The sequence below is a fragment of the Eriocheir sinensis genome, unplaced genomic scaffold (assembly GCF_024679095.1).
Source record: "Eriocheir sinensis breed Jianghai 21 unplaced genomic scaffold, ASM2467909v1 Scaffold822, whole genome shotgun sequence".
Lineage (NCBI taxonomy): Eukaryota > Metazoa > Arthropoda > Malacostraca > Decapoda > Varunidae > Eriocheir > Eriocheir sinensis.
Genome location: NW_026112189.1, coordinates 105,001 through 111,093, shown reverse-complemented (window position 1 = coordinate 111,093; position 6,093 = coordinate 105,001). Strand labels below are relative to the sequence as shown.

The following is a 6,093-nucleotide window of genomic DNA, read 5'->3' as shown; positions in this document are numbered from 1 at the left end:
CTATAGGGCGGTAGTTTGAGGGATTGGAGCTGCCACCCTTCTTAGGCACAGGCTGTACAAAGGCATACTTCTAGCAGGAAGGAAAGATAGATGTTGATAGGCAGAGACGAAAGAGTTTGACCAGACAGGGTGTCAGCACAAAAGCACAGTTTTTAAGGACAATAGGAGGCACTCCATCAGGTCCATAAGCCTTCTGAGAGTTGAGGCCAGAGAGGGCATAGAAAACATCATTAGGAAGAATCTTAATAACAGGCATAAAGGAGTCAGAGGGGGGATGAGTAGGAGGAATATGCCCAGAATCGTCCAAGGTGGAGTTCTTACAGAAAGTTTGAGCGAAGAGTTCAGCCTTAGAGACAGATGAGACGGCAGTGCTGCCATCAGGGTTAAGGAGAGGAGGGAAAGAGGAAGAAGTGAAATTGGAGGAGATATTCTTGGCTAGATGCCAGAAGTCACGGGAAGAATTAGAAGAAGCAAGGTGTTGACATTTTCTATTTATAAAAGAAGTTTTGGTAAGTCAGAGAATAGATTTGGCACGATTCCGGGCTGAAATGTAAAGATCAAAGTTAGCGGTTGTTCGAAGGCTCTGGAACCTTTTGTGAGCTGCCTCTCTATCTTTAATAGCACGAGAACAAACATGACTAAACCAAGGCTTTTTTAGCATGAGGAGTAGAAAAAGTACGTGGAATGTATGCCTCTATTCCAGAATCAATAACCTCTGTGATGCGCTGAGCACACACAGAGGGGTCTCTCTCCTGGAAGCAGTAATCATTCCACGGGAAATCGGAAAAGTACATCCTCAGGTCGTCCCACCGACCTGAAGCAAAATGTCAGAAGCATCGCCTATTCAATGGGTCCAGAGGGTGTACAGGAGCGATAGGACAGGATACAGAAATAAGATTATGATCGGAGGAGCCCAACGGAGAGAACAGTTTGACAGAGTAAGCAAAAGGATTAGAGGTAAGGAAGAGGTATAGAATGTTGGGCCTGTCTCCAAGACGGTCGGGAATACGAGTAGGGTGCTGAACCAACTGCTCTAGGTCGTTGAGGAGAGCAAAGCTGTAGGTTTGTTCACCAGGCTGGTCAGTGAAAGAGGATGAAAGCCAAAGCTGGTGGTGAGCATTGAAATCTCCCAAGATGGAGATTTCAGCAAAGAGAGAGTGAGTCAAGATGTGCTCCACTTTAGAGTTCAAATAGTCAAAGAATTTTACATAGTTAGTAGAGTTAGGCGAGAGATTAACAGCACAGATGTATTTAGTAATAGAATGACAATGAAGTCTTACCCAGATGGTGGAAAATTCTGAAGAATCAAGGTTGTGGGCACAAGAGCAAGTGATGTCGCTGCGCACTTAGGCGCAACATCCAGCTTTAGCTTGAAATTTAGGATAGAGATAGTAGGAGGGAACAGAGTAGAGGTTGCTGTCAGACTGAAAACAGACATATAATGGTTAGGGAATCGATACCACACCTCGAATCGAGGCAAGGTTAAGGCATCGAGCCAGGCGGACCAGTGTAAGAAACAAGTATTCGTTTCTGCATTCATACCTATATATATATATATATATATATATATATATATATATATATATATATATATATATATATATATATATATATATATATATATATATATATATATATATATATATATATATATATATATATATCTATATATATATATATATATATATATATTTATATATATTTATTATTTATATTATATATATATTTTTTTACGTTGTTGCCTATTGCTGGTAGGCATCTTCCCGGTGGGGCCTGATGGTCGGCCCAAGGCTTCTTCCAGGTGGGACCTGATGGTCGGCCCAGCCCGTTCTGGCGCAGGCGAGTGTTTATAGTGGCGCCATCTTGCATTGGCTCATGCTGCCCCCCGGAACTCGTTCTTGATTCGCTTGGACGGCTTCCTCTATAGTCCGGGTTGATGGGTGGTCTTCAGAACAGCATGTGGGTAGTTTTAAGCCACTCGGAGGTGACTGAAAAATCCGAGTGGTAGCGTGGGGATTCGAACCCGCGTCGTCCATCACGCGGTGAATGTGGGCCCAGTACGCTACCACCTACGCCACCGCCTACCCTACCGCCTACCCCACCGCCTATATATATATATATATATATATATATATATATATATATATCTATATATATATATATATATATATATATATATATATATATATATATATATATATATATATATATATATTTCCAAAACGAACTGTCCTATTCATTCCTACGCCGATGATTCCACTCTGCATTATTCAACTTCTTTTAATAGAAGACCCACCCTTCAGGAACTTAACGACTCAAGGCTGGAGACTGCAGAACGCTTAGCCTTAGACCTTACTATTATTTCCGATATGGGGAAGAATAACCTGGTGTCCTTCAACGCCTCAAAACACAGTTTCTCCACCTATCCACTGACACAATCTTCCAAACAACTATCCCTATTCTTTGACAACACCCAGCTATCACCTTCCTCAACACTAAACATTCTCGGTCTATCCTTAACTCAAAATCTCAACTGGAAACTTCATATCTCATCTCTTACTAAATCAGCTTCCTCGAGGCTGGGCGTTTTGTACCGTCTCCGCCAGTTCTTCTCCCCTGCACAGTTGCTGTCCATATACAGGGGCCTTGGCCTTGTATGGAGTATGCATCTCATGTGTGGGGGGGCTCCACTCACACAGCTCTTCTGGACAGAGTGGAGGCTAAGGCTCTTCGTCTCATCAGCTCTCCTCCTCATACTGATAGTCTTCTACCTCTAAATTCCGCCGCAATGTTGCCTCTCTTTCTATCTTCTATCGATATTTCCACGCTGACTGCTCTTCTGAACTTGCTAACTGCATGCCTCCCCCCCTTCCCGCGGCCCCGCTGCACTCGACTTTCTACTCATGCTCATCCCTATACTGTCCAAACCCCTCATGCAAGAGTTAACCAGCATCTTCACTCTTTCATCCCTCACGCTGGTAAACTCTGGAACAATCTTCCTTCATCTGTATTTCCTCCTGCCTACGACTTAAACTTTCAAGAGGAGGTATCAGGACACCTCTCCTCGAAACTGACCTATCTTTCGGCCACCTCTTTGATTCTTTTAGGAGAAGTGAGTAGCGGGCTTTTTTTATTAATGTTTGCTTTTGTGTGCCCTTGAACTGTCTCCTTTGCTGTAAAAAAATATATATATATATATATATATATATATATATATATATATATATATATATATATATATATATATATATATATATATATATATATATATATATATATATATATATATATATACGTATATATATATATAAGGGAGCAATGGGAGGAGTAATGGGAGAGGACATCTAGCTCGTAATATAACCAGGCAGCTTAGAAGTAATTATAGGGGAGTAACAGAGGGCGTGCTAAAAATCCTCTATACTAACGGCAGGAGACTCGGAAACAAGATAGACTTACTAAGGGGTGAAGCTTGTTCAGAAAATTTTGACATAATAGCGATCACTGCGACATGGATAGACACTGCCAATAGAAATTTTAGATCGGAATTTGAAATAACGGGTTATCAGATGTTTCACAAAGACAGAAGGGGCAGAAATGGAGGTGGAGTTGAGCTATATGTTAAAGACTCACTTAAATGTTTAGTTAACAATTCAGTCAAAACTAACATGGCTTGAAAATCAGTGTGGGTGAACGTTTACAAAGGGAAAGATAAACTAACTCTAGGAGTTATGTACAGGCCACCCATCCTTAACATGCAGGACACGAGTATATTACTACAGCAGATTGGCAGGGCGAGTAGGAGTAGAAATGTCTGTGTAATGGGGGACTTTAATTATAGGAATATAGACTGGGAAGACCTAGTTGGTGACCTGGAAGCCGAGGATTTTCTTGAATTTATACTAGATAATTTCCTTAAGCAGGAAGTTACTGAGCCTACCAGAGGAGATAACATATTAGACTTAGTCCTAACTAATAATGGGAACTTGCTACGTGAGTTGGAGGTGGGCGTAGAGTTAGGAAATAGTGACCACAGAACGGTTCGTTTTATCTTAGACTGGGCGGTAACCCGCGAACCAAACCCAGTGTTAGTGCCATATTTTAGAATAGCAATTTACGAGAGGCTTCGAAGACTTCTTGACGGGGGTAAACTGGGATAATTTAGGGATTCATGAGGGCCAGAACTGCGGATTGGAGAGCCAGTGGAACCAGGTAGAAATGTCTTACAATAATTTTGTTAGAGTAATAATAGATGGGCAAAGACAGCATATACCACAACAAACACTTAAAAAAAAAAATTACCCTAAGTGGATGACTCGTGGACTAAAGCACGAGATAGGGTTAAAGAAGGAAATTTATCAGTAAATAAAGAAAGATGAAACACATCTCAGAGGCTGGTACGTCGAACTATCTACACCTTTTCACCCTCAAATCAATAAAGCTGAATTTCAAATTCAAAAAGTTGAATATCAATTCAAAAAAGTTGAATTTCAAATTTAGAAAGTTGAATTTCAAATTAAAAAAGTTGAGGTTTATATAAAAAATAAATTCAAACTAGAAAAGTTGAATTTCAAATTAAAAAAGCTGAATTTCATATAAAAAAGTTGAAATTCATATTTAAAAAGTTGAATTTCATATTTAAAAAGTTGAAATTCCAACTAGAAAAGTTGAATTTGAAATTAAAATAGTTGAAGTTCAAATAAAATGTTGAACTTCATATTAATAGATGAAGTGCAAGTCAGAAAAAGAGATATATGTGCATACCTACATACATAAATGCATACATCAATAAACTTATTATATATATATATATATATATATATATATATATATATATATATATATATATATATATATATATATATATATATATATATATATATATATATATATATATATATATATATATATATATATATATATATATATATATATATATATATATATATATATATATATATATATATATATATATATATATATATATATATATAAAGCCAGAAGGATAATTATTTGCCCTGACGTAAGGTAATTGTTTTATCTGACAGTAATAATGTCGCTTCCTCCTCCTCCTCCTCCTCCTCCACCTCTTTCTCCTCCTTTTCTCCGTTCATCCTTTCTAATTTCCTCTCATTTCTTCTCTTTTTCTTCTTTTTTTCTTATTTCCTCCTCCTCTTCCTTTTCCTCCTCTTCCTTTTCCTCCTCTTCCTTTTCCTCCTCTTCCTCTTCATTCTCCTTCTCTTGCTTCTTTCTTTTGTCATTTCCGTTTAAGAGAGCGAAACGAACAAGTAGACACAGTTGTTGGAGAGAGGAGGGAAGGAGAGATGGGAGGGAGAAAAGGAGGTAGGAACAGGGAGGAAATGGAGGGAGGGAGGTGGAGGTAACAGGTGGCTGGAGAGAGGGGGGAATAAGGAGGGAAGGAGAGAGGGAGCGGGAGGGGGAGAGAGAAGGGAAGAAGTCACTCCACAATATCGGTCATTCCGTCGGTGTGTTGCAGGACGTGAAGATGGACCCGAAGTGATTGCCAAGGACTTACCAGGTGAATAGCGGTGGTTGTACGTACGTGTGTTTTAGTGTTTGTGAGCGGTGTTTGGACGTGTTTGTCAGTGTTTGTCATCTTGTTAATCTTAGTATAGTGATTTTGGGGGGGTGCCGGAAGACGTGGTTAGGCCCTTATGTGATTGTCAAGGTGAATATAGATGTTTATACGTGTTGTTAGCGTTTGTGAGCGGTTTTTGTATGTGTTTAAGTGTTTTCTTTTCGTGGTCTATCATAGGATCAAATCAAATATTCTATATACATTTAATAAAATATGGAAGCGCCACGGTTTTAGGAACAATCATAGTATCTAATCAAATATTCTATATACATTCAATAAGATATGGAAGCGCTACGGTCCAAGGGACAATCATAGAATCAAATTAAATATTCTACATACATTTAATAAGATATGGAAGCGTTACAGTTTTAGGAACAATCATTGTATCAAATTAAATATTCTACGTGCATTAAATAAGATATGGAGGCGCCACGGTTTTAGGAACAATCATTGTATCAAATTAAATGTTCTCTATACATTTAATAAGATATGGAAGC

At 38.6% G+C, this 6,093-nt stretch overlaps 1 long non-coding RNA gene across 1 annotated transcript in view; it reads left to right on the top strand.

The window, feature by feature from the left end:
• The first annotated feature begins 5,442 nt into the window (after nt 1-5,442).
• The window catches only part of LOC126994577 (uncharacterized), a 13,102-nt gene continuing 12,451 nt past the window's right edge, over nt 5,443-6,093 (top strand). The window contains exon 1 of the long non-coding RNA XR_007749307.1: nt 5,443-5,536. This is a non-coding gene — a long non-coding RNA (uncharacterized LOC126994577). The remainder of the gene's footprint in view (nt 5,537-6,093) is intronic.